Source organism: Saccopteryx bilineata, chromosome 4 (assembly GCF_036850765.1).
Source record: "Saccopteryx bilineata isolate mSacBil1 chromosome 4, mSacBil1_pri_phased_curated, whole genome shotgun sequence".
In the NCBI taxonomy this organism is placed as follows: domain Eukaryota; kingdom Metazoa; phylum Chordata; class Mammalia; order Chiroptera; family Emballonuridae; genus Saccopteryx; species Saccopteryx bilineata.
In genome coordinates, this window is record NC_089493.1 from 31,221,517 (window position 1) to 31,241,286 (window position 19,770).

At 44.0% G+C, this 19,770-nt stretch overlaps 1 protein-coding gene across 5 annotated transcripts in view; it reads left to right on the plus strand.

The window, feature by feature from the left end:
* Positions 1-19,770, plus strand: part of SLC8A3 (solute carrier family 8 member A3) — a 178,789-nt gene that overhangs the window by 25,600 nt on the left and 133,419 nt on the right. For 3 of the 5 annotated variants that reach the window (XM_066273317.1, XM_066273320.1, XM_066273321.1), the window contains exon 2: positions 8,525-8,740. The gene's annotated coding sequence lies outside the window, so the exon portion shown is untranslated. Of the gene's footprint in view, positions 1-8,524; positions 8,741-12,368; positions 12,505-12,639; positions 13,219-19,770 lie in introns of those variants that run through there. The other 2 variants (XM_066273319.1, XM_066273318.1) reach the window with 2 other exon arrangements.

Here is a 19,770-nt window from a genome sequence, read left to right on the forward strand (position 1 = left end):
TGTGTGGGGACAGAAGGTATATGAGAACCCTCTGTACTTTCTGTCCAATATTGCTATCGTGAAATGTCTAAAAATGTTATTTAACATAAATAAGTCAAAAAATGATGAAATTAGCACAGTAATAGACAAAATAGATAAGTGAAACAATCCAAAATCAGTTTAAGTAGATACTAGTCTTAATGTTTGACCAAGTGGGAAAAGGGTAGTTTATTTGGTAAATATGCTGATGGAATTGGCATCTGAGGAAAACACGGTAGAACCATGTATCATACCATGTACAAAAAATTGTAGACAAATTAAAAATCTAAATATGAAATATAAAATTTTAGGAAAACATGTATTGAAGTGGGGAAAGCCTTGATCCAAACATGAAATCCAGAAGTCATGAAGGCATGGAACTCAGGGGCTCCTTTTTTAGAGGACTGTTCTTTCTCATAGGAGATGAACAGAGTTCTAACCCGTTTGGTATTTTCAAGGTCATAGTGCACAGGGAGGAGAGGGGAAGCGTGTGAGGGCTAAACCGAGACAAAGGAAGCTGGATGACCAGGGAACCTAATGACCAAAAATGTTCTTTTGTTTTTTATTGTGAAAAAACAATTTTTGTGGAAATATTTATGAAAAGACAAATCTTTTCACTATTCCAAAATTGAAATGAGCTGCTTCCTAATTTTTTAAATTTTACTAAGAACATATGTAATAATTATTTGACATTTATATAACATTTTACAGTTTTTAATTATGTGCATAGATATGATCTCCTTAGAAATTAATAATCCTCAAAGGTAAAAACTCACCAGTTTGACAGATAAGTACACAGAGGCTTATAAATGATTAAGCAATTCACTTAGAAGCATATGGTTAGTGGGGTTTTGGGACCAGAACACATGGCCTCTGACTTCCAGCTCAGGGCCCTCTCTTTCACTACACACTTCTTTCTGTAGAGGAGTTTTTCAGTTTTTGATATTCTTTTTTGGTTAAACACAACAACAACCAAAAAAACCAAGATGCAGTACTATTAAAAAGACCATAAAGCCTGACCAGTGGCGATGCAGTGGATAGAGCATTGATCTGGGACTCTGAGGTACCAGGTTTGGAACTCTAAGGTTGCTGTCTTGAGTGTCGGATAATCTGTCTTGAGCCTAGGCTCACCACTTTGAGCATAGGGTTGTCAGTTTGAAGCCTAAGGTTGCTGGCTAGTGCCCTCTGGTCAAGGCACATACGAGAAGCAATCAATGAGCAACTAAAATTGCAACAACTATGAATTGTTGCTTCTCATCTCTCTCCATTCCTGTCTGTCTGTCTCTCATAAATAAATAAATAACAACAAAAAGACCATAAAGTACTAACCAAAAGGTGAAAGATAGAGTTGTGGTAATGTTACACAAGCACTTTAAAAAATAAAAGCATTACTAGAGAAAAAAGGGGAAGGTAATAGTAATTCTAAGTATGTATGCACCTAATGTAGTCTCAAAAACATACAGTGTACAAATTGTGTGAGACTTAACCCACAATCATAGTGAGAGATTTGAATAAATTTCTCTTAGAAACTAATAAAGCATGCAGATAAAATGTAAATGGAAAAATAGATTTGAACAATATTATTAACAGATTTTACCTAATTGAAATACTATAGAACACTGTATGCAGTAGTTACAGAATACACATTCCCTTCCCCCCCCAAGGAACAGAGCATATGACTATATGCTGGGCTATAAAGCAAGTTTTAATACATGTGTAAGACTTAAGTCATACAGAGAATGTTTTTCCGAACACAGAATTGAGTTAGATATTAATAAGAAGAAAATAAAAATTTCCAGATGTTAGAAATTTAGAAGTATGCTCTTAACCCATGGGCTAAAGAAAAATATCAGTGGAAATTATAAAATGTTTTAACAATGATAAAATCACAGCTTGTAAAATGTTATGAAAGATAAAATGGCATAGAGTGAAATTTAAAGCTCTATAACAGTGGTTTTTCTACCATTTTCATTTCATGGCACATATAAACTAATTACTAAAATTCTGTGGCACACCAAAAAATATTTTTTGTTGATTTGACAAAAAAATATAGGTATAATCTTGATTCATTCACATTGGATAGCTATTGTTGTGTTGGCTGTCATTTTTTCTATTTGACAATTTTTTTTTTTTTTTTTTAATGAGGAGGGGAGGCAGAGACAGACTCCCGCATGTGCCCTGACCAGGATCCACCAGCAAGCCATTAGGGGGTGATGCTCTGCCCATCTGGGGCCCTTGCTCCTTTGCAACTGGAGCCATTTTTTTAGTGCCTGAGGTGGAGGCCATGGAGCCATCCTCAATGCCCAGGGCCAACTCATTCCAAATGAGCCATAGCTACAAGAGGGGAGTAAGAGGGGGGGGAGAGAGAGAAATAAAGGAAGAAAAGTGAGAGGGGGAGGGGTGGAGAAGCAGATGGGCGCCCCTCCTGTGTGCCCTGACCAGGAATTGAACCCAGGACCTCCACATGCTGGGCTGGCGCTCTACCACTATGCCAACTGGCCAGGGCCCTTTATTTGACAATTTAAGGAAAAAGAGGTCAGTGTACCCGACTGAATCATCAGGTGTCACATGTTTTAAAAATGTTGGCAGCACATCAGTGAAAAGCACACCATGCTCTATAAGCAATGGGGTCTTAAAAAGAAGATTGAAGAAAATCAGTGGTAAAGTATTTATCTCAAGAAAGGAGGGAAAATACAGTAAATCAAGCCAACAGAAAATAAAACAAATAATAGAGATAATTTTGAAAATTGAAATTGATGCCTGACCAGGCAGTGGCACAGTGGATAGAGCGTCGAACTGGGATGTGGAGGACCCAGGTTCGAAACCCTGAGGTTGCCAGCTTGAGCATGGGATCATCTGGTTTGAGCAAAGCTCACCAGCTTGAGCCCAAGGTCGCTGGCTTGAGCAAGGGGTTACTCGGTCTGCTGTAGCCCCACAGTCAAGGCACATATGAAAAAGCAATCAATGAACAACTAAAGTACCACAACGAAAAACTGATGATTGATGCTTCTCATCTCTCTCCGTTCCTGTCTGTCTATTCCTATCTCTGACTCTGGCTCTGTAAAAAAAAAAAAAAAAGAAAGAAAAAGAAATTGACAATTATGCATTAGACAAAATCAGCAGACCTAAAAGTTGTTTCTTTGAAATGTCTTGTAAAGACAACAGGATTATATGTCCTAGCAAGACTAATCAAGAAAAGAAATAAGAAGGTGGCATAAATTATCTATATCAAAAATTTAAATAAAAAATAAGTTTTAATTAAATCCTTACAGACTATTAATATTAAAGACATTAAAAGAGCACATTGTGAACATTTACCAGTAAATCTGACAATGTATATGAAATGGACTAATTCCTTTAAAAATATACCATTTATACTAAAAAATAGAAAATCTGAATATATTTTAGATTTAATTTAAATATCTGTGCAGTAAACAGAATAATGGTCCCCCAAATATGCTCATGTCCTAATCCCTAGAACCTATGAATAATGTTACTTTATATGGCAAAAGGATTTTGCATGTGTGATTACATTAAGGACCTTGATATATAGAGAGATTATTTTGGATTATCCAGGTAAGCCAATTTTAATCACACAGGTCCTTAAAAGCAGAGAACGTTTTCACTTGTACTCGGGGGAAGATGTGACTAAAAAAGAATGATCAGAAAGATGCGACATTGCTGGTTCTGAAGATGAAAAGAAGAGTGCCCTGTGTTAAGTGAGCGGCCTTAGGCAGCTGAGAAAGGCAAAGACCAGCGCTCTACCTTAGAGCTACTGAAAAAGAAACGCAGCTTTGCCACTACCATTGAGACCCCTGTTGGCCTTCTCCCTACAGAACTGTAAGATAATAAATGAGCAGTGTTTTTAAACCACTAAGTTTGTTGTAATTTGTCACAACAGCCATAGAAAACTAGTTATTTATTAGAGTTGAATATCTAATTTAAAAATCTTTTCACATAAAAAAACTAGTCCCAGATTGGCTTCACCAATGTTACATAAACTCTTCCAGAAAATAGAGAAGAAACACTTCCCAACTTGTTTAATGAGGCCAGAAAACTTGTTTGTTTTTTTTTAAGCGAGAGAGGGACAGACAGGAAGGGGGACAAATAAGCATCAACTTGTAGTTGTGGCACTTTAGTTGTTAATTGATTGCTTTCTCATACGTGCCTTGACTGGGGGGTTCCAGCTGAGCCAGTGACCCCTTGCTTATGCCAGCCACCTTGGGCTCAAGTCCAGCGACCGTGGACTTCAAGCCAGCGACCATGGTGTAATGTCTATGATCCCACCACACTCAAGCTGGTGAGCCCATGTTCAGCTGGATAAACCCATGTTCAAGCCAGTGACCTTGGGGTTTTAAACCTGGGTCCTCAGCTTCCCAGGTTGACACTATCTACTGTGCCACCACCTGGTCAGGCAAGAAAATCTTTATGCCAAAATCTGAAAAGGACATAAGAATAGAAAATTACTGACCAAACCTATCATGAATAAAGACACGGAAATCCTTAACACATTGTAAGCAAACCAATATAACTTTATTTGAGGAATGTAAACTTAACCCTTTGAGTAGTATGAATGTTTATGTACATCCTCATGCCTCCTGACCGTACAGACTATGATCAGTTTATTTTAAAAATGTGTAAGGTAACATTAAAAAAAGGCAAATGTATGTTCTTGTTTCCACAAATTGGTTATCAAATGATTTTAAGTTAATGAAACTGTAACTGGAATTTCATTTTTTGAGAAAACTCACTCCCAGGGATCAGTGAGCATGAAAAAAACTCACTACTCAAAAGGTTAAATAACACTAGAGAATTAGTCCATATAACTTATTACTTCAACAGATTAAGAAAAAACCAATCTTCTGATAGGTACGAAAAAAGCAATTGATAATATTAACCACAAGCATACTCTTAAAATCAAAAACCTTACAAAACTAGAAATAAAAAGAACTTCCTTAATATCATAAAGATTTTTTGGCGTTAGCCGGTTGTCTCAGTGGTAGAGCGTCGGCCTGACGTGGAAGTCCCAGGTTCGGTTCCCGTTCAGGGCACACAGGGGAAGTGCCCATCTGCTTCTCCACCCCTCCCCCTCTCCTTCCTCTCTGTCTCTCTCTTCCCCTCCCACAGCCGAGGCTCCATTGGAACAAAGTTGGCCTGGGCGCTGAGGATGGCTCCATGGCCTCCACCTCAGGCACTAGAATGGCTCCAGCCGCAATGGAGCAATGCCCCAGATGGGCAGAGCATTGCCCCCTGGTGGGCATGCTGGATGGATCCTGGTCAGGCGCATGCAGAAGTCTGACAGCCTCCCCATTTCTAACTTTGGAAAAATACTAAAAAATAAAAATTAAAAAACTTACAAAACTAGAAGTAAAAAGAACTTCCTTAATATCATAAAGACTTTTCTACAAAGAGCATGCAGCAAACATTTTAAGGTCATAGTGCACAGGGAGGAAAGGGGAAGCATTTTCATTTTCATTAAGATTAAGATTAAGAAACAGATTCCCACCATGTCCACTTCTATTTATCATTGTATTTGAGATGCTAGCCAGTGCAAAAATGAAAGATTTGAAAGGAAGAAATTTGCAAACATGGTTATATATGAGAAAAATGAAAAGAAATAAATTTCACAAATAAACTATTAGAATTAAAAGTAAATTTAGCAATGTCACTGTATACAAATTCAGTATAGAAAACCCAATTATATTTTTATTTACCATAAAACAACCAAACACAAAATTTTAACAACAAAATGAAAACACTACCATTTACTTGGCATCACAGAACCTAAATGCCTAGGAATAAATCTAAAAATATGTGCAAGATCTATACATTGAAAATTGTAAAACAGTACTGGGAGAAATTAAAGATATTCTAAGTAAATAGATTGTGTTCGTGGGTCAAAAGATTTATTATTATAAATATGTCAGTTTCTCTGCAACTTGATCTATAGATGCAGCACAATCTTAATTAAAATCCTAGCAGGCATTTTTGTGAAAATTGGTGAGCTGATTCTAAAATTTATGTGTAATTACAAAGGACCAAGAATAACCAGGATACTCATGAAGAAGAACAAAGTAAAAACACTCACTCTACTAGACACTTAAGTTTTCTTATAAGCTACAGTAATGAAGAAAGTATGAAGTGAATAAAAGAATAGAAAAATAAACAGAGTCCATAAACAGACCCATTCATATCCAAACACGTCATTTATATAAAAAGTGACATTGCAGATGAAATGATTTCATTTTTTAAAAGATTTTATTTTTTAAAAATAGATTTTATTTTATCAACTCCCATATGTGCTTTGATTGAGCAAGCCTAGGGTTTCAAACTGGTGACCTCAGCGTTCCAGGTCAATGCTTTATCCACTGTGCCACCACAGGTCAGGCAAGATTTTATTTTATTTTTTATTTTAGAGAGAAAGAGAGAGAGAGAGAGAGAGGTGGGGGGAGGGGCAAGAAGCATCAACTCTGCTTCTTGTATGTACTTGTGGTTTTGAACCAGCAACCTCAGCATTCAAGTTCAATGCCTAATCCACTGCACCACCACAGGTCAGTCTGAAATTATCTCTTTAACAACTTGTATTGGGTTATTTGTGTATCCACATAGGGGGAAAAAGATATTGCGCCACTCTTTCACATTAAATACAAAAATGAAATTCCAGGAGAATTGTAGATCTAAATTTGAAAGATTAAAAAATAAGAATTCTAGAAGCTAACACAAAAATATCCTGATGACCATGGCTTGACAAAGGAACAGGAATCAAAGCACTTAGGATGAAGAAAAAAAATGATAAATGTACTACATTAAAGTTAAGAACTTGTATTTATCAAAAGATACAAGAGAATGAAAAGGCTGGCCACAGACTGAGAGAAGATGTTTGCAATGCATGTAACAGCAGAGGGTTATATCCAGCATATGTAAGAACTCCCACAGGTCAATAAGAAAAAGACAGCCCCATAGAAAAAAGAGCCAAAGACCTGAACAGACACTTAACAAAAGAGGATATCTAAAAGCCAATACATATATGAGAAAGTTCTCGCCTCAATAGTCACTAAGGAAATGCAAATGAAGGCCACAAATTAAAGTTAAAAACACACTGCCTGACCAGTGGTGGTGCAGTGGTTAAAACATCGCTCCAGTAACGTTGAGGTAGCCACTTTGAAACCCCCAGGTCACTGGCTCTGAGCACGGGCTTGTCAGCCTGGGTCACTGGCTTGAGTGGGAGATCGTCCACATGATCCCAAAGCTCACCAGCTTGAGGCCAAAGGTGGCTGTCTTGAGCAAGAGGACATGGGCAGTGCCCTGGTGAAGGCACGAAGGAGAAACTAATGTAATACTAAATGAAAGCAACTATGAGTTGATGTTTCTCATCCTCATTCACCCACTCTCACCCTGTCTCTCTTTCTCTCTCTCTGAAAATTAAATTAAATTAAATTAAATACACACACACACCAAAATGGCTAAGATGAAATAGATTGGCAGTACTAAATGCTGACAAGAATGTGGCACAGCCTGACCTGTGGTGGCACAGTGGATAAAGCGTCGACCTGGAATGCTGAGGTCACCGGTTCGAAACCCCGGGCTTGCCTGGTCAAAGCACATATGGGAGTTGATGCCTCCAGCTCCTCCCCCTGTTCTCTTTCTCCCTCCTCTCTCTCTCTAATAAAAGTGAATAAATAAAATCTAAAAAAAAAAAAATAATAAATCTTCCCTATTTAAAAAAAATAAAAGAAATCTTCCCTATTTAAAAAAATAAAAGAATGTGGCAGTGCAGGAGATGGGGAGGTGTAAATTGTACAAACCATTGAAAAAGTCATTATGAATTTAAGCTGCAGATTCACAAACCTTTTGAGTCAGTGAGTCCACTCTTAGATGTATACTCCAGAGAAGTGAGCATGTATGTGAACCAGAAGACATATGCAAATGTTCATAACAGTATTATTCAAAATAATAAAAACTGGAAACAACTTAGCTGTCAATCAAGAACAGAATGAGAAGTTAAATTGTGGCATATTCATTCAATGGGAAAAATAAACTGCAACTACACACAATATGGATACAACAGTACCTTTTCTGTTTATGTCTAGTTCAAAATCTCATAAAACTTGGGTTTGGTTTTAGAAATCAACAGTGTAGTTCACCTTGAAGAAGAGGAACTTTAACTGGGTGGGGCACCAGAGGGGTACCTGGGATGGGCGTATACTTACTGTTCTGGGTGGTAATTAAATGAAATGTATTCACTGTGTGAAAATTCTTTGAGCTTATACTTATAACTTGTGCACCTGTGTATATGTTCTACTTTAACAATTTTATTAAAGGGGGGGGGAAGGGAAATTAAGTGACAAATTTTGGAAATGCGAGTTATAAGAAGGTTAAAAATTATGTAACCCATAGGGAAGAGTTATGTCTCACTAAACTACCCTATTATCCTGACCAGAAGACCACTAGGGAAATAATTACCTTATTACGAAACATAGCTTATGAAACCTTTTCTCCTCTACAGAGCTGCTCCAGAGCTTCAACTTGATTGTCTGTTCCTGCCTCTCCTTAACCACTGTCAGATGGTGCTGTCCTAGGGCTGTGAAATGCTGGCACCTTGGCACAGCAGCACCTGTGGCCAGAACACTGAGGCTTGTGTGGCATGAAGCGCTAATGGCAACAAAGGCAGGCAGGGCTGCTCCTCGCGAAGTGCCTGAGGCCCTATGTTTGGAGAGGTGGGGTAAGTAATGGAGAATAACTGAGAAGCCACATGGCCTGTTCTATTATTACTATTTATTATTGTTGTTATTATATGGCCCATTCTTCAAAGTTTATTCCATCAGCCCCATCAACGGGCAGCCTCTAGAAGGGTACTACTGCCTCCTGTGTTTGTGACCGTAATGGGAGTCACTTCACCCATTTGAGATTTCTTCTCTAGATAAAGGGGAAGTGTGCACCTCTCAATGTGGAGGTGAGTCCTAAATACAATACTTTTTCCTGAACAGGTCTGATATCCCCTACTTGAGGGCCTTGGCATTTGCTGTTCTGGAACCTTTTTGCCTCAGGCATCGGCATGCCTCCCTCCCTCACCTCCTTTGGGTTCTTATTCAACTGTCACTTTCTCAGTGAAACTTCCAGGCAAACTCCTCTGACTCTAATTATAAAGTCCAGCAGTTTCCTCTCCCTCCCTCAGTACTCCCTACACCCCTTATTCATCTCCCCTGTTTTATATTTTCTGTGTAGCACTTACCATTTAACATGCCCTGTGTTTTTTGTTGTTTTTATCATCTGTCTTTTCCTTTAGAATATAGGTTTCATGAGGGTAGGGGTTGATTTTTTTTTTTTTTGGTATTTTTCTGAAGTGAGAAGCAGAGAGGCAGACAGACAGACTCCCGCATGTGCCCAACCGGGATCCACCTGGCATGCCCACCAGGGGGCGATGCTCTGCCCATGTGGGGCATTGCTCCATTGCAACTGGAGCCATTCTAGCGCCTGAGGCAGAGGCCATGGAGCCATCCTCAGTGCCCAGGCCAACTTTTCTCTAATGGAGCCTTGGCTGCGGGAGGGGAAGAGAGAGACAGAGAGAAAGGAGAAGGGGAAGGGTGGAGAAGCAGAGAGGCGCTTCTTCTGTGTGCCCTGGCCAGGAATTGAACCCCAGGACTTCCGCACACCGGGCTGACGCTCTACCACTGAGCCAACCAGCCTGGGCCGAGGGCAGGGATTTCTTTTTTTTTTTTTTTTTTTGTATTTTTCTGAAGCTGGAAACGGGGAGAGACAGTCAGACAGACTCCCACATGCGCCTGACCGGGATCCCCCTGGCATGCCCACCAGGGGGTGACGCTCTGCCCACCAGGGGGCGATGCTCTGCCCCTCCAGGGCGTCGCTCTGCTGCGACCAGAGCCACTCTAGCGCCTGGGGCAGAGGCCAAGGAGCCATCCCCAGCGCCTGGGCCATCTTTGCTCCAATGGAGCCTCAGCTGTGGGAGGGGAAGAGAGAGACAGAGAGGAAGGAGAGGGGAAGGGGTGGAGAAGCAGATGGGCGCTTCTCCTGTGTGCCCTGGCTGGGAATCGAACCCGGGACTTCTGCACGCCAGGCCGACGCTACCACGGAGCCAACCGGCCAGGGCCGAGGGCAGGGATTTTTATCTTCATTGTTCACAGCTGTATCCCCAGCACTCAGCATAGTATCTGGCACACAGAGGGTGTTCCCCAAGTATATATTTTTTTCAGTGAAGTAGCACATGTAAAAACACATAGCACAGTGTCATAGCAGACATTCAATACAGGCTGGTTTCCTCTCTTCCTTTTTGTTAAACTATAAAATCCAGCATGTTTCAAGGTTCCGAATAACCCTGGGTAACTCCTTGAAGTTGGAATCTAATAAGGACTCATAGAATCACCCAGAGTACTTAGATTCTGTTTTGGTTAGGTAGGGCTGCTATAACAAAATACCACTGACTGGATGGCTTGAACAGCCAATATATATTTTCTCATGCTCGGGAGGCTAGAAGTCCAAGATGAACTAGTCAGCAGGTTTGTTTCTTCTGGAGCCTGTCTTTTCAGCTTGCTGCCTTCTTGCTGTGTTTTCACATCATCTTCCCTCTGTCTGTGTGTCCTAATCTACTCTTTTTATAAGGACAGCAGTCATTCAATGAGGGATCATCCTAAAGACCCCACTTTAACTTAACCCTTTGAGTAATGAGTTTTTTTTCATGCTCGCTGACCCCCTGGAGTGAAGTTTTTTTTTAATGAAATTAGTTCCAGTTACAGTTTTAACTTAAAATCATGTTTGTTTGATACCCAATTTATGGAAACAAGAAGAACATACATTTGCCTTCTTTTAATGTTGCCTTACACATTTATGATTACCTCTTTGCAGTCCTAGTCTGAGGTACTGATGGTTAGCACTTCATTCAACATAGGCATTTGGCCCGGGGATCGGGAGGTCAGCACAGTTCAGCCCGTAACAGTTTCTATCCCTTGTTGAGTTCTGTGATTGGATCCATCCCCTCCCTTTTTGGGGCGTCAGTTTCCTCCCAGCTTAAAATGAAGTTTGTGGCTCTTGCCTCTAATGCTGAGGATAAATGGTTTCATGCTGGCTTTCTTGTGAAAATCCCCTTGAGTTCTAGCATAACCAGAAATAAAGGAATAAACAGTGGCAGAAATTGAAGACTAATTGTCATCAAATATACTGTTTTCCAGCCTGCGTGCATGTAGTAGAGAGGGGAAAATAGGTGAGACTATGTAGTGTTCAAAGGAGAAAGTCAGCTGTAGAACTTACAGTGGAAGAGAAGCAGGCTTGGGAGAAAGAGAATTAATATTTGGAAGTTACTCCATACCAGAACCTGTGATTTCACTGAATCCTCACAATTCCTTGAGATGGATATTATTACTTGAATTTTACTGGTGAGGACACAAAGGCTCAGAATATTAGTTCGGTTTTGTTATTGCAGTCTACCTACAACTAGGAAAACCAACAGAAGTCACTCTGCCTTTAGCAGTGGTTGAAAAAAATTCATTAGCAAGGCATCTGGCCCTAAGGAGATGCGGATAATTGCTGAGTATTGGTTGTTAGCCCCTCATACTTGGCTTTAGGCAGCAGAGGCCTGACAGAAACAACTTCCCAGTCTTATTCTATCCTAGGATCTGCACTGGTGTCTCTACAAAAGGCCAGCCACTATGAGCATTTTAGATATGCCACTGGTGAACTAGGGATGTGAAAGCCCATTCTTAGGAGTGGCTTGCCCACCCATCATGCCTCCAGGACCAAGCCTGACAAATATAGCAGAAATTACAGGCATCTGATTTAAGGCTACATGTGTACACTTTGCCGGAGCCAAGCCCCAAACCCTAGTTCTGCTGCTGCATCAAAGGACCATCTCTCTTCCAGGCTCCAGGCCCAGAGTAAGCAGCAATTTGGGAGACAGCCCCCACTTATTTTTAGCCTTAAAAACCCAAAACCAAACATACCAGCGCTCACCCAAACGTCTCTTACAAGCTGTTGTTTGATTTGGGTTGAGAAAATGACAGACTGAGTTCTGCACCAAGAACAGAAGAAAAAAAGGGGGAAAAAAGGAGTTTTATTTTCCCTCCATTGCCAACCTCCATCCCCCTCAAAACTCCTCCCCTAGGTCTGGGTGGACCCTGCCTGGGTAATCGTCCCCTGCTATATTTAAAAACCACAGATGTGTTTGGTGGAGACTCAATTTCGGAATTGCAAACGGCGTCTCCTAAGGACAAGGGAAAGCCGGTGCCACGCGCCCGTCTGCCGGTCCTCCCCGCCTCCTGCCCGGAGCTCTGTTCTCCGCGGAATCCAGGTCAGGACACGCCGCCGTCTTGGAGGTGCCGCTGGCGGGGAGGAGCCGGGCGCCAGGCTCCAAAGATTGGGTGGGTGGCCGCGGGCTGGGGGTTCGTCTGCATTCGGTCCTCGGGGACTCAACGAGGTGCAGGCTCGATTTCCCCGCTGCTGGTCGGGAAGCTATCTGAAAATTCCCCCCATCGGCAGGTGAGGATAAATACGCGCGGCTTGTCATTCCGAGCAGCTCTCTCTCCCCCAGCTGATAGGATGACGTTCGGTTTGGAGGCTTGAGATTGGCTTTTTGATTTGGCTTCTTGCGGCAGTTTAGTGGGCAAAGCGCTCAGCTCACCCAGAAACCAGCCTCTCCGCGCGTCCCCTCCGCGCGCGGTGAGGCCGAGACGTCGCCCGCGTTGACGGCGTGCGAGGCGGGGAGCCGGCGCTCTCCCAGCCCCGGGAAAGCCCCGGCGACACGACTGCAAGCCGGGGTCCCTCGGAGCCAACGGGACGCGCAGGGCTGCTCGCCTTTCCCCCCGTCCCGGCAGGGATCCCCCTCCCCCCGCTGCCGGCGGCCGGGACTCCGGGCCTTTCCCGGGCTTAGTCCCGAGCCTGCACCTCGTGTCGGGGATTTCGGGAGATCTTTGGGAGGGTTTTCCGTGTTCCTAAAATCGACATCTAGAGACCCCTCCCCACGCTCCTCGCCCGCGCTCCAGATGCGCTACCTCTCAGCTCCCTGAAAGCGGCGAGGCGCTGGCCGGCGGGCGGCGGCGGCGGACTGACATGCCCCGGACGCGGCTGCGGCCGGCGGGCATCCCGCGGGGGCGATGAGCCGCGGCGGCCGGTGAGGAGCTGGGCGGCGGGGGCATCGCACACCTTCCTCACCCCTGCATTTGCCCACTCCGTTCTGGAGACTGAGAGGAAACGGTGAGTAATGGGTTGAGCTTCTTGCCCTTCCCCCCAGCGGGCGGCCGAGGCAAGGGCTGCAGACGTTGGGGGGCTTGGGGGTGTCCCCAAGAAGGTTCCTGCTTGTGAATAATGGTGTTAATTAAGTTATTTCTCAAGATCATTCATATGAACTGCCTTCCTGAGGTCTTAGTGTCTGAGAAGTGTGTGTGTGTGTGTGTGTGTGTGTGGGTGCCCTGGAAAGTACGTTGTGTATGCGGTGTTGGGGGGGGGGGTTGGCAGACTGAGTGTCTAGCAGGGGTGTGGCAGGGGCGCAAAGAGGTGTCTGGGCATGTGTGTGCAGCGGGGTCGCGGGTTTGCTAGGTTAGTGGCGGGTGCGCATTGGGGAAACAGACTGCTGTGTTGCGTGCTGGATGCATGTGTGTGCTGGCTGTGCCAGGGTGTGTTGTGCCCCGGGGGTGTGAGTGCCCACCGGGTGTGGGGAGTGGGAGGGGCGCGTGTCCGCGTGCACACAGGCACGCGTGCACCCCAATGTCCGGACCCCACCGCCGCGGGTTGGGAACTGCAACCCCAGCGCACCCACCCGCGGCGGCCAAGGGGCGGGGAAAAGGAGGGTTTCTCCTCTTCCTATGCTCTCCAGACGTTGGTGGTCTGGGCGGTCCTGGGCCAGGTGGAGAGAAGCGAAGTATGTAACGACCCTCCACCCCCTCCAACAACCCCTCACACCCACACCCAGTCTCTCTCTCTCTCTCACACACACACACACACACACACACACACACACACACACACACACACGCCTGCGCGCACCCTCATTCTGAGGCTAGTGCTGCTCCTGCAGACCCTGTCTGACCTACCTTGAGTACCCGAGCCACTGGAGGAGATAAAGTCATTTGATCCAGGGGGAGAAAGAAGCGTCTTCGTCTTTATTCACTATGCTTTATTTTTAACCGTAGAGAGCTATGTGTGTGTTTAAATAGCACAAACTGTTTTAATGCAGTGCCATAAATTTACCCATTCGCTGCCCCCCCCCATTTCTTTCTCTACTGGCACCTTTGGTGGTTCTGCCTCCTGGGCAGAAGGATTGAGATTGGTGACAGTTTTTCAGAAACGTAGGCTGCAGCTGGAAACAAGGCGTCAAGCTCCGGACTGGTCAAGAAACACCCCAAGAGGAGGGAGTTGTGGGTGGGTTACAGGAACACATCGGGCCTATTGCTGGGGCACTGAAAGGGAAGCCTCCGGCCTTGGCGGCCTGGTGACTTGCAGCCGCGTGTGATTAATCCTCCACAGCTGTTGTGCCCCGTCCACTTGAGCTGAGCTCTTGTTTACCTCGATTTTCAAATATAGCTGCTGCGCCATGCTCTTCTTGAAATAGGGGGGTCAGTTCACTCCATAGGGCACTTGGCCTTTTGCTGGCCCTCCTATCTGCCTGCAGCACTGGGTCCAGCTTGGAGAGGAACTTGCCCCTTTATGCCTTGCAGTTCTCCAAATGAGGATGGTTGATGATCAGAGTGCAGGGTGACTAGGTGTGGGGTTGATCACCCAGCCCCTCATTGCAATCTACATTTCCTATGGGCAGTCCCCACACATAAATCCACTCAAAAGCCTAATTTTTCTTTAAATAGACTATAGATACTGGGTTGATAAGGAGTAGATGGAACCTATAGAACTGAACTCTGTTGAAGTGGTTCTTGAAATGAATGGTGACGGGAAGGCTGCGTATGCAGTTTCCTCTACCTGAGCACTTGACTGTTCTGACACTCAACTCCAACCTCCTCTAATGTGCTTATATTCACCCTTCAGCTCCACTGGTTACTTCCTCTAGGAAGCCTTCCATGCCTTCTCTGAGTAGGCCAGATCCCCTTGTTTTATATACCTATAACCTGAACATGTTTTTTTTGAAGTAATTTAAAGATGCATATTAAATTTATTAATGCAATTGAATAATGCCAGCTACACCCCTAGACAGTAAGGGAAGGGAGGAAAGATAGCTGGTGAATTTATTCACATTGTCTCTCCTGGCATAGAAGAGGCACTCAGTAAATGTTTTATTAAATAAATGAACTTGACGGAATGAGTTATATCTCCTCTCTGCTCATACTTCTCTGAGCTCTACTTTGGCATCTCTTCCACTACTCTCCATAGCCTTCCGGTTCAGAGAAGGCAGAAGAGGGTTATTAAACTGATCTTGTAAAAACGTCCTCTTCCCCTAGGTTCTTCCGTGAACTGGGACCCTAAAGCTGAGGCAGCGTCCTCTTGCCCTATCCCTGCCCTGTTCTGGTATAAGGCAATCCCTTGTACAGTCTCTGGGCATAGTTACTGGTATTGTCAATGGATAGTCATTGTGGATGTTGTTCCCTGGTCAGAATTGCCCACAATCTGGGTATGGGGGGATGTGCCACACATCTTGGCTTCTCTTCAAGCTACCAAGGTCAGACGAGAAGAGAGGATTACTTTCACTCAAGCCTGGTTACTTTGCCTAGGGGTTCAACTATTGGGTGATGATCAGAAATACATTGGACTCCAAAAGAAAAAGCATTTATTTATTTATTCAATCAGTTATTTATTAAATAAATATTCAACAACAATCTACTCTGCCAAGTATTTGCTAGGTATAGAGGCAAATAAAATAGAACGGTCCCCTTTTTCATAAACATTTATTCCAGCGGGGATAACCAACTAGTGAACAGGCAATTACCATCCATATAAAGTGGCTCCTTTCAGTGGAGGGTACCTCCTGGGCACAATGGAAGCACCTAGGAAGATCACCTCTTTATAGTAGCTTAAGGAATATTTCCAGGGATAGCTAATGCCAGAAAGAAAGGATGGGTACAAGTTGGTGAAAGCAGGGAGAGAGTGGGTTTGGGGAGAAAAATGTTATGTGTGAAGGAGTCAGTATGCAAAGGCCTAAAGTGGATGAGAGCTCTTTCAAATGATAGGAGACAGGCTACAATTCTGTCTTTTTTTTTTTTTTTTTTTTGTATTTTTCTGAAGCTGGAAACGGGGAGAGACAGTCAGACAGACTCCTGCATGTGCCCGACCAGGATCCACCCAGCACGCCCACCAGGGGCGCCGCTCTGCCCACCAGGGGGCGATGCTCTGCCCCTCTGGGGTGTCGCTCTGCCGCGACCAGAGCCACTCTAGCGCCTGGGGCAGAGGCCAAGGAGCCATCCCCAGCGCCCGGGCCATCTTTGCTCCAATGGAGCCTTGGCTGCGGGAGGGGAAGAGAGAGACAGAGAGGAAGGAGGGGGGCAGGGTGGAGAAGCAAAAGGGCGCTTCTCCTATGTGCCCTGGCCGGGAATCGAACCTGGGACTTCTGCATGCCAGGCCGACGCTCTACCACTGAGCCAACCGGCCAGGGCCTACAATTCTGTCTTGAATTGAGTTTGGAGAAGCTTTAGTGGCCAAACCTTGAAGGGCTTATACTCCATGGTTCGGATTTCCACTGAATTTCCTATGGGTGCTTAGGAAGGTTTTTAGTACTCAAGTGCAGGACCAGATTTGCATTTTAGATAGCACGTGGAGATTGGGATGCAGAGAGAAAGAAGGAGGCAGGGAGGTAGGAGGCTGTGGTAGCAACCATAGTGTGTCATTGGATTGGTGTCCTGTGAAGGAGAACAGGGGGTTCCTCTTTTTGATTTATCATGGAATCAGAGCTGCCCTTCAGGGATGAAGTTCATATATAATTTTTTACTTTGAAATTGGTTTATGTTTGGTTGTCTGTTTTTTGAATGGGCACTCTAAACCCAACACAGGGCAGGGCACCTCAAGGGAAAGAAAAAATGGCTCCAACAGGTGTAAAACACTTTCTGGCCTATTGAGCTGCAGATCAAGGAGAACCCCAAAGATATGAGATCTCTGGGGGCTGGATAAGGTCCCAAGAAGGAGTCTGGATGGGTAAGAAGTATTTAAATCCATAGAGACTACAGAGCAAGACATCTAGATAAGAAGAATCACATATGTATGTTCATGTAGATGTTTTGATAACAAAGAGTAATTAAAAGCTAATTCTAGTATCAAGAGTATTCCGATATGGTATACAGAGTCAGGTCTACTAAGAAAACAGCTCTATTTCTTTTCTTTTATTTAGCGAGAAGAGGGGAGGCAGAGACAGACTCCCACATATGCCCCATCCAGATCCACCTGGCAAGCCCACTAGGGGGCGATCCTCTGCCCATCTGGGGCCCTTGCTCCATTGCAATCAGAGCCATTTTTTAGTGCCTGAAGTGAAGGCCATGGAGCCATCCTCAGTGCCTAGGGTCAACTTGCTCTAATCGAGCCATGGCTGCAGGAGAGGAGGAGAAGAGAGAGAAAGAAACGAGAGGGGGAGGGGTGGAGGAGCAGATGGGCACTTCTGGGTACCCTGACTGGGAATCAAACCTGGGACATCCACACATTGAGCTGATGTTCTACCACTGAGCCAACCAGCAGGGCCAAAACAGCTCTATTTAATCCTGGATATTATTTAGAATGGGCCAACTAGCATGGACTGTATTGATATTTGGAATGACAAATAGTGCTTTCCTAGCTTTATGCAAGATCAATGGGTCATGTGGGGACTGAATCCAGAAGTGGGACAGGAAACTATAACCTTACCCTGGCTTTCATGTGATAATTTCCAAGTCACTTAAGAGGAAAGGACCTCAAAGTCATGCATTGCTATGTTCGTCCTAGACTAGAGCATGAAGCCAAATGTTGTGAGTTTGGTTGATAGTCTTCCTCTACACCCCGATCTCCCTATCTTGTTCTTCGTCCTTCTCTGTCACTGGCCTGTTACCCTCCTGCATAGTGCCCAGGAGCCACCCCTGCCCTGCCATCATCAACTTGCCTCATGTACTTTCTCCTTCAACATTGATCCCTCCCTCTAATTGTTAGCACGTTCAACAAACCCCATCCTACATTGAATATCACTTGTCGAATCCCACCCCTATTCTCTCTTCCCATCTTGCTTTCTACAGGCTCTTGCAATTTTAGAGTAATCATCTGTCTTAATTTTCTCATCATTCATTGATTCATTTAGCCCCTTGCTTTCCCACTTTTTTCTATCTCAGCTCAACTTTCATGCACTAAGGACTTCTTATTCCCCAAAATATAATCTTATTCCTGATTATTCATCCATCCATCCATCCATCCATCCATCCTTCCTACTCCACATCCCCATCAAATGAGATTGACTATTAGCTCTTAAAATTTTTCCCTTTTGGTTTCTATCCCACTGAACACTTTGCGTCCCACTAATTCTCTAGGTGGTCCCTCTTTCACTTCCTCTCCAATACTCTCTCCTTCCTACGAGGTTTCCCCTTTCCCACAAGCTCTCGGCAGTCTCCTGCAGTAGTTTGTGCTATTACTCCAGTGCAACTAGTTCTGAGTCTATGACTCTAGGTTTCTAAGCCAGTGTGTCTTGTTTCCAGACACTTGCCCATGTCTCTAATAGGCTATCCTGTCAGCCCTTCTAGTTGAAATCCGTTTTTTTTTTAATGTTTGTTTTATTGATTGAGAGAGAGAGGAACATGGATCTGGTCCTGTCTGTGTCCTGACCAGGAATCAAACTGGCAACCTCTGCGCTTTGGGACAGTGCTCTAACCAACCAAGCTATCCAGCCAGGGCTCCTCAAGTTAAATTCTTGCTAAATTAACATTATCTTTGTTTTAAGGAGATGCTCCTCCTGACGTCCTACTTTCTGTTGAGGGCACCAGCCAACTTCCAGTCACCCTGGCTCAAAAATCCCGAGGTTTACCTTTGCCTCCTCTCCCGTGTCCCCAAGTATTGCTAATGGCTGTTAAGTACATTCCTCTCTTCTCTATCCATACTACTACAACCAAAGGACAAATTTGATAACCTCTTACATAATAATGAGATAATAGTAATTATTATTATTAAAGCAGCCAGCATTTGTGTGTTTGTGTCACCTATCAGCTACTCTGTTGCAAAATGCTTCACATTGATTTTCCCATTCAATCCTTATCACACCTGTATAAAGTAGTTATTATTATACTATAAAAAATAGCTTTCATACATCTTCCCAACTTCAATCTCTCCCTCCAACTCATTTTAATGCCTGTTACAGGATTCCTTCCAGGCTTGTCATTTTCCTACAAAACAACCCCCCCCAACTTTGAAGGGCCTCCCATTATTTGCAGAAATCCAGCTTCTCATATTCAAGGCCCTCTGTGGTCTGGTTCTTTATTACATGTCTAATCTCATGTTTTATGGTTTCCATGTGGGCACCTAGGTGAACTTGTCTTTTTCCCTTCTCTGCCTTTATTCATGGTTTACCTTTCACTGAGAATCCTACCTGTTCTTTAATGTCCAATTCAAATGGGTCTTCCTGATGGGAAGGCTTCATGCATAAGTAGTTCCTTCCTCTGAATTTTGATAACATAGCATCTGTTTTCCAGGGGGCCCTTGTACTTATTAAAATGTGGGGCAGGACGTTGTTTCATTCTTTTGCATGTGGCTTACTGCCCCTCAGGGACCAAGTGCTTTTTCTTTTTCCTCATCCCTGTTGCACAATACCCGAAACACAGTGGGTGTTCAATGAAAAGTGAAGGAGTGAATAAATGGGTAACCTGC